The sequence below is a fragment of the Heterodontus francisci genome, chromosome 11 (genome assembly GCF_036365525.1).
Source record: "Heterodontus francisci isolate sHetFra1 chromosome 11, sHetFra1.hap1, whole genome shotgun sequence".
NCBI lineage: Eukaryota > Metazoa > Chordata > Chondrichthyes > Heterodontiformes > Heterodontidae > Heterodontus > Heterodontus francisci.
The window spans coordinates 119639896-119663413 of NC_090381.1; the positions used below are offsets into that span (position 1 = coordinate 119639896).

Consider the following 23518-nt stretch of genomic DNA (forward strand, 5'->3'; position numbering starts at 1 on the left):
ATGACATGCACTGAATTAGCAATGGTTCAGATTTACACTTCCTCTGCACCTGGTGATGTCAAACAGCATCATCATCGAGATTGGACTCAGTTAATAGCAGTTTCCCCCTCTGGGCCAGACAGAATCGGGGCTGAGATAGCACTGAGGGAGTTCTGCAGTGCTAGACCTCTAGATGCACCCCTCAGCCTGTCACAATAGTTCAGGAGACCAAACATTTGCAAAGCAGAATGGACAACTCTCCCTCTAATTGGAGCCCAAGGAACAGATCAGCCACTCATCAGACTCTTGTCGTCAGACATTCCTCTTGGAGGACTGTTCTGTGTTGAGATGCAAACTACAGTTGCTGCAAGTCTAAGTAATTCATTCCATGAGGCAGATATGAAAGGCAGTGTATATTGTCAGAAATGCTGTTATTTACCACAAACATGTTTGAAGTGAGAGAGCTGTGAAGAATGGTAAAGGCAGTAAGCAATAGAAAGTTCTGTTTCTGAAAGGTGCAATGCAATGAGAAGCCTCCAAAATCCAAGCATCAGTTCAGAGAGAACCCGATTGCCAGAAACCTTTTTACTATCCGAGTCTCCGTCATTTCACTCTGCCTCGGCAGTTATAGACAAATTGAAAATGTGACAAGAGTGATAATTTGGGAGTGAGCAGCTTGCAAAGATCAGACCTGTGCTCACCACTTCAGCGTGAGCTGTATGAAGAGAAAGAGCAAATGATTGCAATTTCATGGTGAGAGATTTCAAATTCTCTAGAAAAGAGAAGACTGAGAGGATGACCTGATAAAGGTCTCGAAGATGAGAAAGGGTTTTGATAGGGTAGATGCAGAGATGTTTACCCTTGTGGGGGACACCAGAATTAGGGTCATAAATATAAACTAGTTGGATGGCCACCTGAAAGAAATAGACTTGCAGGGCTACGGGGATCGAGCTGGAGAGTGGGACTGACTGCATAGCTCTGTGGAGAGCCAGCATGGACTCAACAGGCTGAATGGCCTGCTCCGGTGCCGTAATGGCTCTAAGACCAATAAATCCAAAGGGAATTCAGCAGAAACGTATTTACCCAGAGGAGTGGTGAGAACTTGCTACCCCAGGGTGAATAGCATAGATTAGTGCCAGGATGCAAGATTCACTCTGCAACTGTAAAACCAAGAGTAAGGTTCTGTAAATATTTAACCCTGTACTGTATATACTTGTTAGCTGTTAATAAACTCCACGCATCTCATTTATGTTGCATCAGACAACATAAAAGAACACATTACATTGTGGCATCTGTGGTGAGAAGACAAAGTCTGAGATTGAAGACTACAGGTAACGCAGCTAAAAAACAGATCTTACCTCAAGCTGTAAAAGGACAGAGCACAGAATGACAGGCTGCAAGTAAATCGGTTGAGTCATTGTGCGGATGGGCAAGAAATACTGCTTTAAAAAAAAAGCCTTTAAGTCCTTCAAAAGATGGGTTTTTTTTCAAAAGCTCCGCGTAGAAAAAAAAGTGGGGAAGACACAACTCCTTTCCCGAGCTGATCGAGTTCAGCACCATCACAGGAGGCGTCCGTTAGAAAAAATGTGGGAAAACCCAGATCACTGCAGCGCCTTCATCCATGCAGCCAAAGTTTTAAAAAAACATTAAATTACTCGAGTGTGAACAAGAGCTTCCATTCATGAAGCCACAGTAAAAAAAAATTAAAGTCACTGAGTGTGAAGAACATAAAAAAACTCTAAAAAAATCCCACTGAACTGCCTCTTGCACAGCTATGTAAACAGAACAGGTTGAAGTGCTGGAAGCAAGATAAACACACAGCACTAGCAAACAACTGCTCCTGTCAATCAAAGCAGCTAGTATAAAAAACAGCCTCTTAAAGGGTAAACAGTGGAGTCATAGAACAAGTCTTAAAGCAAGTTTTAAAGAAAAAGAACAGCAGAAATATGGATACCAAATTTTCCAGCATGAACTGAAAGGCCTTGGATATCCTATCCGAGTTTCAACTGTTCAAACAAAGAATGCAGTTATTCTTCACAGACTAACTAATTGTAGAACCAGAAAAATGGGCTGTAAAAACGCTAACAGCAGTTGGAAATGAGGGATTACACAGAATAAACACTTCTAAACTATCTGACGAGGACCAGAAAGTTCTGCAAAGATATGGAAAGTGCTAGAAGATCAGCCCCGATTACGAATGAATTTTCAAATTCATCACCTGGAACTGATGTACGACAGGCAAAAGCCACAGGAATCAACAGACCAGTTGGGCACTAGATGCCACAGTAAGAGCAACGAATGTGACTTCTCAGAAACTGAGCTGTCAGACTGAATAACAGAGCTTGTGATTGTATCAAAACCCATTTGAGGTTTCAGAAAGACCTCTTGGGTAAAATAAGGTCAGAGCATTGATGCGCTGCTGGAAGTTGGCAGGAAATACGAAGCCATTGTAGCTGGACAACAGCATCTGCAAGCACGAGGTGCAGCTGACAGTATCTGCATCATAACAAAGTCAAAAAGAGAAAGAAAGCTGTGTGGTAAATGCGGTCTGTCCCACTCACAGCGAAATTACCCTGCATTTCGTGACCATTGCAAGGCATGTGGTGCAAAAGGATACCCGGTCCGCATATGCAAGAAATCTGGCTCCAAAGCCGCGGCCAGAAGTCACAGTAGAAATCACAGAAGACATGTGCAGAAACATGGCAACAGCAGCAAGGACAGCACCAGAGAGCTACGTAAATGCAAGCCGATACACAAAGTCCACAGCAAAACAAGACTCAATAAGGAGTAATTCTCAACCAGAAGACGAACAGGCATTCCACATTGTGAACCTGACACATCATGTTGATGAAGTCAAACAACTGGAAGCTTTCGCCACTAATAACATCATGCGCCCAACGAAAGCTGGCAAACACACTCTCAGGGTCAAGATTGACACCGACACTAGTGCAAATATCCTATCAGTCCGAATCCTGAAGGATATGTACTGGAGTTGTTGGAAATCAATGATACAACCGACAACTGCAAAGTTGTCTACATACAATCGGTCACATATCCCTTGCAGTGGCAGACTAAAAATACAATGCAGCTATGGCAAGTCGGCATGGAAACTACAAACATTCTATCTTGTAGACACGATTGGACCAGAAGTGGCAGAACAACCAGCGTGTAAGAACCTCAACATCGTGACCATCCACGAGGTCACCAAGGTACCCATTACAGCAGAAGAGACCAAGGGTACCCGCACTGAGTCAGTCCATGAACTACAACAAATGTACCCCAGCAGGGTCAACACCATTGGAGATTTCAACGGCAATGCCGTACTGCACCTCAGAGAGGATGCAATTCCATCAATGGACCCTCCCAGAAAGTTCAGCGTGCACATACAAGAAAAGCTTAAGCGCGAGTTAGATGACATGGAACGCAATGACATCATCACACAGACTGGTGCAGCTCAATTACGTGCATACTGAAGAAGGATGGAGCAATCAGGGTATGTCTAGATCCAAGGCGTCTAAACCTCTCCCTAAAGAGATGCCTCTTGACACCAGAGGAATTGAATCACAAGTTCACTGGAGCCAAATTCTTCTCCAAGCTGGATGCTAAACATGGATATTAGTCGGTACACCGAGCTAAGGAATCTCAGGAAGTCACCACCTTCAGAACACCATTTGGAAGATATTGCTTCCAGAGACTACCCTTCAGCTTATCTGTCAGTCAAGTTCTGTTTCAGCAGCAAATGGACAGAATTATAGAAAATGTTCCTGGATGTATACGCTTTGCCGATGATATTGCGATAATGGGCAAAACTAATGAAGAACATGATTGAAATCTCCATTCCCTGATGGCAGTAGCTTGTCACAAATGGCTCATTTTTAACAGCAAAAAGAGTCAGGTGAATGGAAATCAGATCAATTTCTTTGGCTGCATCCATTCAGGTTGCGGAATCCGTCTTGACCCAGGCAAAGTTGAAGATGTAAGGCATATGCCTACCTGACAAGACAAAGAAGATCGTCAGAGATGTCTTGGATTTTTCAACTTCTTGGTACCATACATGCCAAATTTTTCTGAGAGAGCTGTTAAAGAAAGATGCACCATTTGTATGGCAGGAAGACCATCAGCATATGTTTGAGTCTCTCAAATAAGCATTGTCAGCAGAAACCTGCACCCTGCAGTACTATGATCCAAGGAAGAAGATAATCCTGGAAATCAACGCCTCACAGAAAGGGCGAGGAGTGTGCATCCTGCAGGATGGCAAACCAATTGCATTTGGATCCAAATGTTTATCCTCAGCACAATCCAATTACTTAAACACAGAGTGTGAAACAGTTGCTCTGGTGTTTGGGATCACAAGGTTCCACACCTACCTGTTTGGTAAGCAGTTCACTATGCCAGAGCCACCAGCCACAACAACATAAAGAACCTCTACACACTCACGAGATTCCATCAGTCCCTTGGTCCAAAATCAGCACTGACCCGTTTTCCGTTACTGGAGACGACTTTATCTTAGTCACTGATTATTTCTCCAAATTTCCAATTGCCAGACAGGTAAAAGACACTTCAAGCGCGGTTGTCACAGACACATTGAGTGCCATATTCAGTCTATCTGGTGCACCTGAAGAAATCATTTCACAAAATGGGCCACAGTATACGGGCAAACTTTTCAGGGACATGTGTGCCAAATGGGGCGTAAACCATGTGATGTCTTCACATTACCCTAGATTTAATGGTCTTGCCGAGCGAATGGCTTGCACAGTCAAAGCACTTATCCTGAAGTGTGGGACAATGAAACAAGATCTTCGTGTTGCCCCGTTATACCTCAGAGCTACACCTATGGATATGGGTTTACAGTCACCAGCAGAGACCATGTTTGGCAGACAAGTGCAGATGATTCTGTCAAAGCATCATCTGTCCAAATTCTACAAGATGCAGGAAGACACTGCTCAAAAAACAAGGGAGAATGAAGATGGTGCATGACCGACATGCAGGGGAGGAGCTACCTCAACTACACGTAGGACAAAAGGTCAGGGTCATACAACCAACAATGAGAACATGGTTACCTGCGGAGGTATCAGTATCGAAGTATGCAGTGAGCCCAAGTCCTACGAGATTGGGAGCATTTCGGGAACAGTGACCATAATTCCATAAGTTTTAAGATACTTGTGGATAAGGATAAGAGTAGTCCTTGGGTGAAGGTGCTAAATTGGGGGAAGGCAAATTATAACAATATTAGGCAGGAACTGAAGAATTTAGTTTGGGGGCGGCTGTTTGAGGGTAAATCAACATCTGACATGTGGGAGTCTTTCAAACGTCAGCTGATTAGAATCCAGGACCGGCATGTTCCTGTGAGGAAGAAGGATAAGTTTGGCAAGTTTCGGGAACCTTGGATAACGTGGGATATTGTGAGCCTCGTCAAAAAGAAAAAGGAAGCATTTGTAAGGGCTGGAAGGCTAGGAACAGACGAATCCCTTGAGGAATATAAAGACAGTAGGAAGGAACTTAAGCAAGGAGTCAGGAGGGCTAAAAGGGGTTATGAGAAGTCATTGGCAAACAGGATTAAGGAAAATCCCAAGGCTTTTTATACGTACAGAAAGAGCAAGAGGGTAACCAGGGAAAGGGTTGGCCCACTCAAGGACAGAGAAGGGAATCTATGTGTGGAGCCAGAGGAAATGGACGAGGTACTAAATGAGTACTTTGTATCAGTATTCACCAAAGAGAAGGACTTGGTGGATGATGAGCCCAGGGAAGGGAGTGTAGATAGTCTCAGTCATCTCATTATCAAAAAGGAGGAGGTGTTCCGAAGAAGGGTCACTGACACGAAACGTTAGCTCTGCTTCTCTTTTCACGGATGCTGCCAAACCTGCTGAGTGGTTCCAACATTTCTTGCTTTTATTTCAGATTTCCAGCATCCGCAGTATTTTGCTTTTATTATAGGAGGAAGTGTTGGGTGTCTTGCAAAGCATTAAGGTAGATAAGTCCCCAGGGCCTGATGGGATCTACCCCAGAATACTGAGGGAGGCAAGGGAAGAAATTGCTGGGGCCTTGACAGAAATCTTTGCATCCTCATTGGCTACAGGTGAGGTCCCAGAGGACTGGAGAATAGCCAGTGTTGTTCCTTTGTTTAAGAAGGGTAGCAAGGATAATCCAGGAAATTATAGGCCGGTGAGCCTTACGTCAGTGGTAGGGAAATTATTAGAGAGGATTCTTTGGGACAGGATTTACTCCTATTTGGAAACAAATGGACTTATTAGCAAGAGGCAGCATGGTTTTGTGAAGGGGAGGTCGTGTCTCACTAATTCGATTGAGTTTTTTGAGGAAGTGACAAAGATGATTGATGAAGGAAGGGCAGTGGATGTTGTCTATATGGACTTCAGTAAAGCCTTTGACAAGGTCCCTCTTGGCAGACTGGTACAAAAGGTGAAGTCACACGGGATCAGATGTGAGCTGGCAAGATGGATACAGAACTGGCTCGGTCATAGAAGACAGAGGGTAGCAGTGGAAGGGTGCTTTTCTGAATGGAGGGATGTGACTAGTGGTGTTCCGCAGGGATCAGTGCTGGGACCTTTGCTGTTTGTTGTATATATAAATGATTTGGAAGAAAATGTAGCTGGTCTGATTAGTAAGTTTGCGGACGACACAAAGGTTGGTGGAGTTGCGGACAGTGATGAGGATTGTCACAGGATACAGCAGGATATCGATCGGTTGGAGACTTGGGCGGAGAAATGGCAGATGGAGTTTAATCCGGACAAATGTGAGGTAATGCATTTTGGAAGATCTAATGCAAGTGGGAAGTATACAGTAAATGGCAGAACCCTTAGGAGTATTGACAGGCAGAGAGATCTGGGTGTACAGGTCCACAGGTCACTGAAAGTGGCAACGCAGGTGGATAAGGTAGTCAAGAAGGCATACGGCATGCTTGCCTTCATCGGTCGGGGCATAGAGTATAAAAATTGGCAAGTCATGCTGCAGCTGTACAGAACTTTAGTTAGGCCACACTTAGAATATTGCGTGCAATTCTGGTCGCCACACTACCAGAAGGACGTGGAGGCTTTGGAGAAGGTACAGAAGAGGTTTACCAGGATGTTGCCTGGTCTGGAGGGCATTAGCTATGAGGAGAGGTTGGATAAACTCGGATTGTTTTCACTGGAACGACGGAGGTGGAGGGGCGACATGATAGAGGTTTACAAAGTTATAAGCGGCATTAACAGAGTGGATAGTCAGAAGCTTTTTCCCAGGGTGGAAGAGTCAGTTACTAGGGGACATAGGTTTAAGGTGAGAGGGTAAAGTTTAGAGGGGATGTGCGAGGCAAGTTTTTTACACAGAGGGTGGTGAGTGCCTGGAACTTGTTGCCGGGGAGATGGTGGAAGCAGGTACCATAGAGACGTTTAAGAGGCATCTTGACAAATACGGGAATAGAGGGATACGGACCCCGGAAGAGCAGAAGGTTTTAGTTTAGGCAGGCATCAAGATAGGCGCAGGCTTGGAGGGCCGAGTGGCCTGTTCCTGTGCTGTACTGTTCTTTGTTTGTGTTACAACATCTGGCGGAGTGGTGTTGAGAAGGAACCATCGCCAATGAAGAGAAGTGTGCAATACTTCCAATTGCGCACGGCAGACTCGAAAGAACACCCTCCGATGATGAGGGTGTGAGGGAACAACAGGACAATAACCAACACATTGGCAACATGCCTGCCAACCAAAAACAGAGAAGGATGACACCCCCAGAAGGTTATACCATAACCAGATCTGTAAGAGTTGTCAAACCACCAAAATGATATGTGGACGATTAAGCTTGTGCATGTGTAAAGTTCATAATCTCTATATCTGTGTAAATAACTTTGATGTTATCTAATTTTATGTGCTTTTACTTGTAGCATACGAGACTTATCTTTGGAAAGAAGGGGGATGTTGTGTGACTGCCTTTAAGAGTGATATCCCTTTCAAGTCTTAGTATGCTCATGAGCTAAGTGCCAGGACACAGTCATGTGACTACCAGCCAATTTCACTCTGCAACTGTAACACCAAGAGTAAGGTTCTGTAAATAGTTAGCTCTGTACTGTATATACTTGTTAGCTGTTAATAAACCTGTTAGAGATCTTCAGCACAACCAGACTCCACGCGTCTCATTTATGCTGCATCAGACAACATAAAAGAACTCATTACAGCTGATGAGAGGAGATGAAGAGGGGTGGGAGGTGGCTCACATGGAGCATAAACAATGGCATGGAGCAGCTGGGCCGAATGACTGATTTCCATCCTTTAAATACTCTAATTTCAGCTGAAAACCACAACTTGTTGGGAGGAATTTACAGAACCCACAAACCCCTCAATCTGTACACTGTCTAAACAACCCACAGTGCCCTCAATCTGTACTATATCTATAGAAGGTCAGAAGACACCAAGAGCAACATAACTCGACCTATCACTTTAACAAACCAAAATACTGCCTACAAAATGCAACACAAATCTGAACATGATAAAAAACTTTTACAAATTGGAGTGGAGCATGAATCTGAAGATATAAATGCTGAGCATGCTTGACTAATTTGATTGAATTTATTTGAATGAATTAACAGAGAAGATTGATGATGGGAATAGGGCGAGTGTTTTTTATATGGATTTTAAGAAACTGTTTGATGAAGTACCACATATATACAGTCGGGAGGGAGTTGTCCTGAGAGTCCTCAACATTGACTCCAGACCCCACGAAGGCACATGGCATCAGGTCAAACATGGGCACGGAAACCTCCTGCTGATTACCACCTACCGCCCTCCCTCAGCTGATGAGTCAGTACTCCTCCATGTTGAACACCACTTGGAGGAAGCACTGAGGGTGGCAAGGGCACAGAATGTACTCGGGACGGGGGACTTCAATGTCCATCACCAAGAGTGGCTCGGTAGCACCACTACTGACCGAGCTGGCCAAGTCCGAAAGGACATAGATGCTAGACTGGGTACGTGGCAGGTGGTGAGCGAACCAACAAGAGGGAAAATATACTTGACCTCGTCCTCACCAATCTGCCTGCCACAGATGCATCTGTCCATGACAGTATTGATAGGAGCAACCACCGCACAGTCCTTGTGGAGACAAAGTCCTGTCTTCACATTGAGGATACCCTCCATCGTGTTGTGTGGCACTATCACCGTGCTAAATGGGATAGATTTCAAACAGATCCAGCAATGCAAAACTGGGCATCCATGAGGCGCTGTGGGCCATCAGCAGCAGCAGAATTGTACTCAACCACAATCTGTAACTTCATGGCCCAGCATATCCCCCACTCTGCCATGACCATCAAGCCAGGGGATCAACCCTGGTTCAATGAAGAATGCAGGAGGGCATGCCAAGAGCAGCACCAGGCAGACCTCAAAATGAGGTGTCAACCTGGTGAATCTACAACACAGGACTACTTGCATGCCATACTGCATAAGCAGCATGCAATAGACAGAGCTAAGCGATCCCATAACAAATGGATCAGATCTAAGCTCTGCAGTCCTGCCACATCCAGTTGTGAATGATGGTGGACAATTAAAAGAGGTGGCTCCACAAATATCCTCATCCTCAATGATGGGGGAGCCCAGCACATCAGTGTAAAAGATAAGGCTGAAGCATTTGCAACAATCTTCAGTCAGAAGTGCCGATTGGATGATCCATCTCGGCCTCCTCCTGAAGTCCCCAGCATCACAGATGCCAGTCTTCAGCCAATTCGATTCACTCCACATGATATCAAGTAATGACTGAAGGCACTGGATACTGCAAAGGCTATGGGCCCTGACAATATTCCAGCAATAGTACTGAAGACCTGTGCTCCAGAACTTGTTGCGCCCCTACCCAAGCTGTTCCAGTGTAGCTACAACACTGGTATCAACCTGCAATGTGGAAAATTGTCCAGCTAAGTTCTGTACATAAAAAGCAGGACAAGTCCAGCCCGGCCAATTACTGCCCCATCAGTCTACTCTCAATCATCAGTAAAGTGATGGAAGGGGTCGTCGACAGTGCTATCAAGCAGCACTTGCTTAGCGATAACCTGCTCAGTTTGGATTCCGCCAGGGGCCACTCAGATCCTGATCTCATTACAGCCTTGGTTCAAGCATGGACAAAAGAGCTGAACTCCAGTAGTGAGGTGAGAGTGACTGCCCTTGACATCAAGGCAGCATTTGACCAAGTATGGCATCAAGGAGCCCTAGCAAGACTGGAGTCAATGGGAATCAGGAGGAAAACTCTCCGCTGGTTGGAGTCATCCCTAACACCAAGGAAGATGGTTGGGGTTGTTGGAGGTGAATCATCTGAGCTCCAGGACATCACTGTATGAGTTCCTCAGGGTAGTGTCTTAGGCCCAACCATCTTCAGCTGCTTCATCAATGACCTTCCTTCAATCATAAGGTCAGAAGTGGGCATGTTTGCTGATGATTGCACAATGTTCAGCACCACTCACGACTCCTCAGACACTGAAGCAGTTCATGTAGAAATGCAGCAAGACCTGGACAATATCCAGGCTTGGGCTGATAAGTGGCAAGTAACATTTGCGCCACACAAGTGCCAGGCAATGACCATCTCCAACAAGAGGGAAGCTAATCATCTCCCCTTGACTTTCAATGGCATTACCATTGCTGAATCCCCCACTATCAACATCCCAGGGATTACCATTGACCAGACACTGAACTGGAGTAGCCATATAAATACCATGGCTACAAGAGCAGGTCAGAGGCTAGGAATCCTGCGGTGAATAACTCACCTCCTGACTCCCCAAAGTCTGTCCACCATCTACAAGGCACAAGTCAGGAGTGTGATGGAATACTCTTCGCTTTCCTGGATGGGTGCAGCTCCAACAACACTGCAGAAGTTGTTCTCTAAGCTCAACACCATCCAGGCATTGGGGGAGGCGGTGGTGTACTGGTATTGTCACTGGACTAACCCATAGACCCAGGTATTGCTCTGGGGACATGGGTTCGAATCCAACCACAGCAGAAGGTGGAATTTGAATTCAATTAATAAATCTGGAATTTAAAACTAGTCTAATGATGGCCATGAAACCATTGTCAATTGTTATAAAAACCCATCTGGTTCACGAATGTCCTTTAGGGAAGGAAATCTGCTGTCCTTACCTGCTCTGGCCTACATGTGACTCCAGATCCACAGCAATGTGGTTGACTCTTACATGCCCTTGAAATGGCCTGGCAAGCCACTCAGTTCAAGGGCAATTAGGGATGGGCAATAAATGCTGGCCTGGCCTGCGGCGTCCACATCCCATGAATGAATAAAAAAAAAACACCATCCAGGACAAAGCAGCCCACTTGACTGACACCCCATCCACAAACATGCACAACCTCCACCACCGATGCACAGTGGCAGCAGTGCGTACCATCTACAAGAGGCACTGCAGCAACACACCAAGGCTCCTTAGACAGCACCTTCCAAACCCGTGACCTCTACCACCTAGAAGGACAAGGGCAGCAGATGCATGGTAACATCACCACCTGCAAGTTCCCCTCCAAGCCACACACCATCCTGACTTGGAACTATATCGCCGTTCCTTCACTGTCGCTGGGTCAAAATCCTGGAACTCCCTTCCTAACAGCACTGTGGGTGTACCTAGCTCACATGGACTGCAGTGGTTCAAGAAGACAGCTCACCACCACCTTCTCAAAGTCAATTAGCATTGGGCAATAAATGCTGACCAAGCCAGCGACACCCAAATCCCATGAACGAATAAAAAAAAGGCAAGTTAACAAATTGAAGGTCTTGGAATAGGAGGGTCAATGTCCAATTGGATAAAAAATTGGCTTAAGGACAGAAAACAGCAAGTTGTGTTAAATGGGTGTTTTTTTTTAGAGTGGAGGATGGTAGACAATGGTATTGCTCAAGGGTCTTTTTTTGCTACATATAAATGATTTGGATCTTGGAATACAGAGTAAAATTTCAAAATTTGCCAATGATACCAAACTTGGAGGTGTGTGAAACAGTGAGAATGAGACTGCCTGCAACAGGACATAGGCTAGCAGAATGGCCAGACAAGCGGCAGGTGGAATTCAGTACAGAGAAGTGTGTGGTGATGCATTTTGGCAGAAAGGGTACGGTGAAGCAGTATAGACTTAATACCACTGTTCTAAAGAGTGTGCAGGAACAGAGGGACCCGGGGGTGCATATGTATCGATCTTTGAAGGTCGCAGAGCATGTTGAGAGAGTGATTAGCAAAATATATGGGATCTTGGGTTTCATATAGAGAGGCATTGAGTACAAAAGTAGTGAAGTTATGCTGTATCTTCATAAAGCTCTGGTTAGGCCCCAACTAGAGTTTTGCATCCAATTCTGGTCATCACACTTTAGGAAGGATGTGAGGGTCCTTGACAGGGTGCAGAGGAGATTTACCAGAATGGTTCCAGTGATGAGGGATTTTAGTTACAAGGTTAGGTTGGAAAAGCTGGGGTTGTTCTCCTTGGAACAAAGGAGATTCAGGGTGATTTGAAAGAGGTGTACAAGATTATGACAGGCTTAGATAAGCTAGACAAGGAAAAACTGTTCCCATTAACTAATGGTTCAAGCACTAGGGGACACAGATTGAAACTTTTGGGCAAGAGATGCAGGTGGGTTGTGAGGGAGAACTTTTTTATGCAGCGGGTGGTCATGACCTGGAACCCACTGCCCACGAGGGTGGTGGAAGTGAAGACAATCAATGATTTGAAAAGGAAATTGGATGGCCACTTGAGGGAAATAAATTTGCAGGGCTACAGGGATAGAGCAGGTGAGTGGGACTGACTCGATTGCTCTGCAGAGAGCTGGCATGGACTTGATGGGTGGAAGGGCCACCTTTTGTGCCGTAATGACTCTATTGGCTCGACTCGGGTCAGTTCAATACACACTGGTGATTACAATTCATAAACCCTCACTGAAGTCAGTAATTAGAACTCAAAGCTCCATTCTGTGGAATTCAGTGTACTGTAAGACACAGTGATTTTCAAGTTCATATGTGACTATTTTTCATGTGGTTGTGCAAAGTGAGCAAGAGAGACTCCTTGATGGACCCACTGGAGTTTGATCATCAGTATCCAGCCTTCAGTTCCACCTACTCCATCACTATTTATTTGACGTGATTAATTTGTGGTTTCTTGAATACCAGAACATTGAAACAAGTTTATCCATTTTGCTGTAGTGATGCTGAGAAAAACCCACTGGAAGTTCCCCACTCAGCATTCACTGTACTATTGGGTGAATTGTGGCCAGGCAGTCGGTCAGTAATAACATCCATTATTCTGCAGGAGTTACTGGTTATCTAGAAGCTGACGCAATGGCCTTCATAGTCAGTAATAATCATGCATGGTTCAATTCTGTGCCCTTCCTCCATCCCCAAAATAAACCCACATTTCAAAAGCTCCTATTTATAAACCTCAGGGTTGATTAAAAGCTCTGCAATTTACAGTCATTTCAACAGATTCACAGCTGAACAACTTCCACTTGCTCAAAATAAACTAAAAACATGCTGAAAGCCGAACATCTGTTTTCATTTTGAATGAGACCAGTTACATCGTACAATTACATTGTACATGAGTTGTGCATCTGAATCATACCACAGAACAGTGCCACAGTACTCCATCCCATTATGCCAATCCAATCAACTACGCAATGTTACCCAATTACAGCAGTGGCCGAGGGGATATTGCCCATATGCACCTTCCCAGTAGGATTAGTTTCCTTAGTGTGTTCGTACAATTGTTAACGGATCCAAAATAGTGCAAAAACAACCCTGCATTTCCACTGCACGTTTAATGTAGAAACAGGTTGCAGTTACGTGAAGCTGATTATTTATATTTGCTGCTAGGCTTCTTCCCCCACCAGACAACCAACAGCACATCACTGTATAATGGCAGAGCACAGCACAAAAGGCAGCCATTCGGCCCACTGAGTCTGCGCTAGCTCATTCAAAGAATTACATTAGTCCCACTCCACGTTCATTTCCCATATCCCTGCAACGTCTCCTCCTTCAAGTATTTATCCAATTCCCTTTTGAAGGCCTCAATTGAATCTGCCACCACCACACTCGCAGGCAGTGCATTCCAGATCCTGACCACTTGCTGCGTGAAAAATGTTTTCCTCATATAGCCTCGGGTTTTGTTTTCATTCTGTCATGGGATGTGGGCGCCACTGGCAAGGTCAGCATTTGTTACCCATCCCCAATTGCCCTTGACAACTGAGTGGTTTGCTAGGCCATTTCAGAGGGCAGTTAAGAGTCAATCACATTGCTGTGGGTCTGGAGTCACATGTAGGCCAGACCACGTAAGGACAGCAGATTTCCTTCCCTAAAGGACATTAGTGAACCAGATGGGTTTTTACGACAATCGATGATAGTTTCAATGGCGCCATTACTGACGAGCTTTGAATTAATTAATTAATTAATTAATTGAATTTATAAATTCATTGAATTTAAACACCAGCTGCTGTGGTGAGATTTGAACCCATGTCCCCAGGGAATTAGCCTGGGCCTCTGGATTACCAGTTCAGCGACATTGCCACTACACCACTGCCTCCCCCAATCTTAAATCTGTGGCCTGTGGTTGCTGATCCTTCAGCTATTAGAGGTATTTCACTTTATTTACTCTATCTAAACCCTTCCTGATTTTCGAATGAGGCACATCACCCAGAAAAAAACATTCACTTACAGTGGGACAGGTTTTCCCAACTCCGCTGGTAAAGAAAATCCGCTGGTCAGGAAAACTGCTCAATTCTTGGCTCTTGCAAAAAAAAACAGAAAAAGTCATGAGGCCAGTTGCTAATTTCAATCTATTAAACAATTTACAGGTCATGCTGGGCGTCAAGAGAGGAAAAGGAAAATGCTGGAAACTAGATACAGAAATAGAAACAGAATTTGTTTTCCTTTCTTCAGTCTCCAGTCTGCCCCTCAACCATTTCTGATAAAATATCCACATCGCAAGACATTAGTCCTCTTCACAAAGGCTGATGAACCTGATCTGTAACTGACACCAACACAGAACGTTACAAAATCCAAACACCCTTTTGGAAAAAAAATCTAAAAATTCATCCTGAGGTGGAAATTAAATATGCAGAGCAAAGTGAGCCCTTGGAATTAGTCACCAATCACCAGTCAGGTATCCAAATCCAGCAAGACAAACCAGTGCAATGCAATTTATTCTCTGCAGCATATTAACCAAACACATCCATCCAATATATAACACCGGGTACAGTACTGGTGGGGACAGGTCTGATACTGTATAACACTGAGGTACAGTACTGGTGGGGACAGGTCTGTTACTGTGTAACACATGGGTACAGTACTGGTGGGGACAGGTCTGATACTGTATAACACATGGGTACAGTACTGGTGGGGACAGGTCTGATACTGTATAACACATGGGTACAGTACTGGTGGGGACAGGTCTGATACTGTATAACACTGAGGTACAGTACTGGTGGGGACAGGTCTGATACTGTATAACACTGAGGTACAGTACTGGTGGGGACAGGTCTGATACTGTATAACACTGAGGTACAGTACTGGTGGGGACAGGTCTGATACTGTATAACACTGAGGTACAGTACTGGTGGGGACAGGTCTGATACTGTATAACACTGAGGTACAGTACTGGTGGGGACAGGTCTGATACTGTATAACACTGAGGTACAGTACTGGTGGGGACAGGTCTGATACTGTATAACACTGAGGTACAGTACTGGTGGGGACAGGTCTGATACTGTATAACACTGAGGTACAGTACTGGTGGGTACTGGTCTGTCACTGTGTAACACATGGGTACAGTACTGGTGGGGACAGGTCTGATACTGTATAACACTGGGGTACGGGACTGGTGGGTACAGGTCTGTCACTGTATGACAGTGAGGTACAGTACAAGTGGGGACAGGTCAGTCACTGTATGACACTGAGGTACAGTACAAGTGGGGACAGGTCTGTCACTGTATAACACTGGGGTACGGGACTTGTGGGTACACATTGTCACTGTAATAACATAGAAACATAGAAAATAGGAGCAGGAGTAGGCCATTCGGCCCTTCGAGCAAGCTTCGCCATTCATTATGATCATGGCTGATCATCCAACTCAGAAACTTTTTCCTGCTTTTGCCCCATACCCTTTGATCCCTTTTAACCCAAGAGCTATATCTAACTCCTTCTTGAAAACATACAATGTTTTGGCCTCAACTGCTTTTTGTGGTAGCAAATTCCACAGGTTCACCACTCTCTGGGTGAAGAAATTTCTCCTCATCTCAGTCCTGAAAGGTTTACCCCGTATCCTTAGACTATGACCCCTGGTTCTGGACTTCCCCACCATCGGGAACATCCTTCCTGCATCTACCCTGTCAAGTCCTGTTAGAATTTTTTGGTTTCTACGTGATCCCCCCTCACGCTTCTGAACTCCAGCGAGTATAATCCTAATCAACTCAATCTCTCCTCATACGTCAGTCCCGCCATCCCAGGAATCAGTCTGGTAAACTTTTGCTGCACTCCCTCTATAGCAAGAACATCCTTCCTCAGATAAGGAGACAAAAACTGCACACAATATTCCAGGTGTGGCCTCACAAAGGCCTTGTATAATTGCAGCAAGACATCCCTGCTTCTGTAGTTTAGTTTAGTGATACAGCACTAAAACAGTCCCTTCGGCCCACTGAGTCTGTGCCGACCATCAACCACCCATTTATACTAATCCTACACTAATTCCATATTCCTACCACATCCCCAAGTGTCCCTATATTTCCCTACCACCTACCTATACTAGGGGCAATTTTAATGGCCAATTAACCTATCAACCTGCAAATCTTTGGCATGTGGGAGGAAACCGGAGCATCCGGAGGAAACCCACGCAGACACAGGGAGAACTTGCAAACTCCACACAGGCAGTACCCAGAATTGAACCCGGGTCGCTGGAGCTGTGAGGCTGCGGTGCTAACCACTGCGCCTCTCACTATGAAGGCCAACGTACCATTTGCCTTTTTTACCGCCTGTTACACATGCATGCTTACCTTCAGCGACTGGTGTACGAGAACACCCAGGTCTCGCTGCATATTCCCCTCTCTCAGTTTATAGCTGTTCAGATAATAATCTGCCTTTCTGTTTTCGCTACCGAAGTGGATAACCTCACATTTATCCACATTTTACTGCATCTGCCATGCATTTGCCCACTCACTCAACTTGTCCAAATCATCCTGAAGCCTCTCTGCAACCTCCTCACAACTCACCCTAACACCCAGTTTTGTGTCATCTGCAAATTTGGAGATATTACATTTAGTTCCCTCATCTAAATCATTAAAACATATTGCGAATAGCTGGGGTCCTAGCACCGATCCCTGCGGTACCCCACTAGACACTTGGGTACAAGTCTGTCACTGTATACCACTGGGGTACAGTACTGTTGGGTACAAATCTGTCACTGTATAACACTGGGGTACAGTACTGGTGGGTCCAGTCTGTCACTGCATAACACTGGGATACAGGACTGGTGGGGACAGGTCGGTCACTGTATAACACTGGGGTATGGGACTGGTGGGGATAGGTCGGTCGCTGTATAACACTGGGGTATGGGACTGGTGGGGACAGGTCGGTCACTGAATAACACTGGGGTATGGGACTGGTGGGGACAGGTCGGTCACTGAATAACACTGGGGTATGGGACTGGTGGGGACAGGTCGGTCGCTGTATAACACTGGGGTATGGGACTGGTGGGGACAGGTCGGTCACTGAATAACACTGGGGTATGGGACTGGTGGGGACAGGACGGTCACTGTATAACACTGGGGTACGGGACTGGTGGGGACAGGACGATCACTGTATAACACTGGGGTACGGGACTGGTGGGGACAGGACGGTCACTGCATAACACTGGGGTACAGGACTGGTGGGGACAGGTCGGTCACTGTATAACACTGGGGTACGGGACTGGTGGGGACAGGACGATCACTGTATAACACTGGGGTACGGGACTGGTGGGGACAGGACGGTCACTGTATAACACTGGGGTACGGGACTGGTGGGGACAGGACGGTCACTGTATAACACTGGGGTACAGAACTGGTGGGGACAGGTCGGTCACTGTATAACACTGGGGTACAGGACTGGTGGGGACAGGTCGGTCACTGTTTCACACTGGGGTACGGGACTGGTGGGGACAGGACGATCACTGTATAACACTGGGGTACGGGACTGGTGGGGACAGGACGGTCACTGTATAACACTGGGGTACGGGACTGGTGGGGACAGGACGGTCACTGTATAACACTGGGGTACAGAACTGGTGGGGACAGGTCGGTCACTGTATAACACTGGGGTACAGGACTGGTGGGGACAGGTCGGTCACTGTTTCACACTGGGGTACGGGACTGGTGGGGACAGGACGATCACTGTATAACACTGGGGTACGGGACTGGTGGGGACAGGACGGTCACTGCATAACACTGGGGTACAGGACTGGTGGGGACAGGTCGGTCACTGTATAACACTGGGGTACAGGACTGGTGGGGACAGGACGATCACTGTATAACACTGGGGTACGGGACTGGTGGGGACAGGACGGTCACTGTATAACACTGGGGTACAGGACATGTGGGGACAGGACGGTCACTGTATTACACTGGGGTACGGGACTGGTGGGGACAGGACGGTCACTGTATTACACTGGGGTACGGGACTGGTGGGGACAGGATGGTCACTGTATAACACTGGGGTACAGGACTGGTGGGTACAGGTCTGTCACTGTATAACACTGGGGTACAGTACTGGTGGGGACAGGTCGGTCACTGTATAACACTGGGATACGGGACTGGTGGGGACAGGTCTGTCGCTGTACTGCAGGGTACAGGACCATCTCCACATGTCATTCTGGATATTTCTGGTCTGAGATCTTCTGCCATGCTTAATATTCCACTGTTAAATCTGATTTCACACCATCCGGAATTACAAGAAGCAGTGCCAAGTCAGTCCTACATGCATTCTCCCTTTGAAATCCTTCACTCATAACCTCAGAGAAGGCTTGCAATCCAACTATAACGGATTTCCCGAGATATGTGTTGAACGACACACTTGAATACTTCTCACACACCACAAGTCATCATTCAAACCAGTGGCAAAAACAGCAAATACAGTTCCTCAAGACTGGAATGGTGCTTGTTTGTGTTCAGCATGGCTGTACAAAACTGACTCTCGGACTTGTGAAGGGCTTCACACACTCTCAATTCACCTGTTTGCCTTTCCTTTGCACAAGATATTCCACTGGAACCCTGCTGGTGATATTATATCACCGCAGGGGACCGAACAGTTCTAATGAAAGGCCATTGATCAGAAATGTTAACTCTGTTTCTCTGTCCTCTGATGCTACCAGACATGCTCAGCATTTCCTGTCTTTATTTCATGATTTCCAGCATTCACAGTATTTTGCTTTCATATTATCCACCAGATAAGCCCAGACTGGGGACAACCCAGAACAACAATCAGTTCTTCCAAGGCATCCTAAATATTTCAAGAAGAACTTGTGTGCTGAAATTTGGTGAATTTGCCACAATGGCTCTACTCCAGAGACTGGAGTACATGATCCCAGCTGACACTCACGAGGGTATGCTGCACTGTCGGAGGTGCAGTACTGAGGGAGGGCTGCAATATCAGAGGTGCAGTCTTTCAGATGAAATGTTAAACAGAGGCCCCATCTGCTCTCTCACGTGGCACTATTCAAAGAAAAATAGGGGCATTCTCCCTGGTGTCCTGGCCAATATTTATGTCAACCAAAATCACTAAGCAGATTATCTGATTGTTTTCACATTGCTGCTTGTAGGGTCTTGCTATGTGCAGAGTGGCTGTAGCGTTTCCTATATTACAACAGGAACTACACTTCAAAAGTACTTCATTGGTGTGAAGTGTTTTGGGACATCCTAAGGAAGTGAAAGATGCTTTAGAAATGTTTGTTCCTTTATTTGGCAGAGTCAGATATTAATGTGAATAAATTAATTCTTATATAATTCCTCCAATACAATATCCTGGTTTCACCACCACCTTCTCAAAGGGCAATTCGAGATGGCCAATAAATGCAGGTGTGTGGGTTAAACTGTATCACTCTTTCAAAGTGCCAGCACAAGTACAATGGGTCAAATGACCTCCTCCTGTGCAGCAAGATTCAACGATTCTAAAAGATTCTTCTATGCTGCTGTGAGATTGCTCGTTTAGTGGTGAGAAAAGTAAAAAGAAAGATTTGCATGTACACAGCGCCTTTCATACCCTCAAGCCATTGCAAAGCAATACACAATGAAGTATTTTTGAGAGCAGCCACTGTCGTAACGTATGAAATGCAGCATCCGATTTCCAAACAGCGAGCTCTTACAAACTGCAATAGGATCACGACCACATAATTCATTTTCAGTGACATTAGTTAAGGATATATTTTGGTCTGCGAACTCCCTGCTCTTTACATAGCGCTGAGATCTTTAACATTCAGCTGACAGGACTGACAGGTTTAACATCTCATGCAGAAGATGTCACCTCGAACAGTACAGCACTCCCTCAGTCCTGCCCCTCCGACAGTACAGCACTCAGTACTGCCCCTCCGACAGTACAGCACTCCCTCAGTACTGCCCCTCCGACAGTGCAACACTCCCTCAGTACTGCCCCTCCGACAGTACAGCACTCCCTCAGTACTGCCCCTCCGACAGTGCAACACTCCCTCAGTACTGCCCCTCCAACAGTACAGCACTCAGTACTGCCCCTCCGACAGTACAGCACTCACTCAGTACTGCCCCTCCGACAGTGCAACACTCCCTCAGTACTGCCCCTCCGACAGTACAGCACTCAGTACTGCCCCTCCGACAGTACAGCACTCCCTCAGTCCTGCCCCTCCGACAGTGCAGCACTCCCTCAGTCCTGCCCCTCCGACAGTGCAACACTCCCTCAGTCCTGCCCCTCCGACAGTACAGCACTCCCTCAGTCCTGCCCCTCCGGAGGTACAGCACTCCCTCAGTCCTGCCCCTCCGACAGTACAGCACTCACTCAGTACTGCCCCTCCGACAGTGCAACACTCCCTCAGTACTGCCCCTCCGACAGTACAGCACTCCCTCAGTCCTGCCCCTCCAACAGTACAGCACTCACTCAGTACTGCCCCTCCGACAGTACAGCACTCACTCAGTACTGCCCCTCCGACAGTGCAACACTCCCTCAGTACTGCCCCTCCGACAGTGCAACACTCCCTCAGTCCTGCCCCTCCGACAGTACAGCACTCACTCAGTACTGCCCCTCCGACAGTACAGCACACGCTCAGTCCTGCCCCTCCGACAGTACAGCACTCACTCTGTACTGCCCCTCCGACAGTACAGCACTCACTCAGTACTGCCCCTCCGACAGTGCAACACTCCCTCAGTACTGCCCATCCGACAGTGCAACACTCCCTCAGTCCTGCCCCTCCGACAGTACAGCACTCACTCAGTACTGCCCCTCCGACAGTACAACACACGCTCAGTCCTGCCCCTCCGACAGTACAGCACTCACTCAGTACTGCCCCTCCGACAGTACAGCACTCACTCAGTACTGCCCCTCCGACAGTGCAACACTCCCTCAGTCCTGCCCCTCCGACAGTACAGCACTCACTCAGTACTGCCCCTCCGACAGTACAGCACTCACTCAGTACTGCCCCTCCGACAGTTCAGCACTCACTCAGTACTGCCCCTCCGACAGTACAGCACACGCTCAGTCCCGCCCCTCCGACAGTACAGCACTCACTCAGTACTGCCCCTCCGACATTGCAACACTCCCTCAGTACTGCCCCTCCGACATTGCAACACTCCCTCAGTACTGCACTGGGCATGTGGATTATATGCTCAAGTCTCTGGAGTGGAACTTGAATCCACAGTCTTCTCACTCTGAAGTGAGACTGCACCCACAGAGCCAAGTTGACTCAGAGTAATTATTATTGAAAACCTTCAATGAAAATGGCAGGAGGTGTAGTTGCTTTGATATGAATTAACAAGATGGCTTTGTTGCAACGTTTGGGGTAATGCCTTGCACATCTCTGGGGGAGACAAAGTAGGTCATGGCCAGACTGAGACAGAAAGATGCAACCAGTAGGAAATGAAGCGATAAGCAGAGGAAGTGGTTTGTTACAGTGTTTGAGAACCAGCTGAGTAGAAACAATGTAATGGTATTTAGTATTTGAAAACATGGGACCCAATCGTACCATTTCAAGGTGCAGCCAATGTATTTCAGGCACTTTTTGTCCAAAAATATTTTGAAACTCGAGGGCAACATGATGACGTAGCTCTGGGAAGCTTGGACTTCTAAATCCACAGTCCAAGCAGGGACTGAACACTGAGGTTCTGACCAAATCTGTCCTCAGGCAGCCAATCTCAGGATAGGAAGGTCCTAGAGTTGTGTTCAGTATCCCTGGTTAGGCAGGATTTGGGGTACAACTCACAGAGTCATCACAGCACAGGAAGCAGCCAGTCTGCTCATTATGACCCTCTGAGAGAAAACATTTTTCCTCATTTCTGTCTTAAAATGGAAGACCCTTTATTTTTAAACTGTGTCCCCTGGTTCTAATCTCTCTCATAAGGGGAAACATCCTCTCAGCATCCACCCTGTCAAATCCCCTCAAGATCTTCTCAATACACATGATAGAAGAGAAGATGACATAGTGGTAATGTCACTGAACTAGTAATCCAGAGGCCAGGCTAATACACTGGAGACAAAGGTTCCAATCCCACCATAGCAGCTGGTGGAATTTAAATTCAATTAATTAAAGGAATAGGGATTTCAGCAATTCTCTCTCACCCTGTCCGTAACAACAAACAGTAAGAAGACAGTGGGAGCAGGTAGCTGTCACAGTCAATGCCAGTAGTCTAGCCCCAAGGACCTGGATGTAGGGCAGGAAGACATTTATTGACCTCACGAGTGGTCAAGATCAATGCTTGTATCTTTAAATGCCATGTCCTTACAAATGAATCATATAACCTTACACGCCAGGAACCCTCACAACATTTAAGTATTTAGATGAGCGCTTGAAACGTCATAGCGTACTAGGCTACGGGCCAAGTGCTGGAAAATGGGATTAGAATAGTTAGGTGCTGGATGGCCGGCACGGATACGATGGGCCAAAGGGTCTGTTTCTGTGCTGTATAACTCTAGGACTATAATTAATACAATTCTGCAATTGAAAGCAAGTCTCAGTAATGGTGCCATGAAACTATCATCGATTGTCATAAAAACCCATCTGGTTCACTAATGTCCTTTAGGGAAGGCAATCTGCTGTCCTTACCTGGTCTGGCCTACATGTGACTCCAGACCCACAGCAATGTGGTTGACTCTTACCTGCCCTCTGAAATGACCTAGCAAACCACTCAGGTGTCAAGGGTAATTAGGGATGGGCAACAAATGCTGGCCTTGCCAGCGATGCCCATATCCCATGAAAGAATAAAAAACATACACATAGGGCAAAATGCGAAAGGGAGAGGGGAGAAAGGCTCAAGGCAGCAGAGTGATTGTCACCAGGTGTTGAAAGGAGGGAGGGTGCCAGAGGAAGGTGGGGGCATTCCAGAGATTCAGGGAGCAGTGGT

General features: G+C 46.4%; 1 protein-coding gene across 10 annotated transcripts in view; it reads right to left on the bottom strand.

The window, feature by feature from the left end:
• lpp (LIM domain containing preferred translocation partner in lipoma) overlaps positions 1-23518 on the bottom strand; it is a 621439-nt gene that overhangs the window by 513802 nt on the left and 84119 nt on the right. For 6 of the 10 annotated variants that reach the window (XR_010976005.1, XM_068042848.1, XM_068042844.1 and 3 more), the window contains one exon: positions 14629-14700. The exons of the other annotated variants lie outside the window; for them this stretch is intronic. The gene's annotated coding sequence lies outside the window, so the exon portion shown is untranslated. The remainder of the gene's footprint in view (positions 1-14628; positions 14701-23518) is intronic. 10 annotated transcript variants of the gene reach the window in all.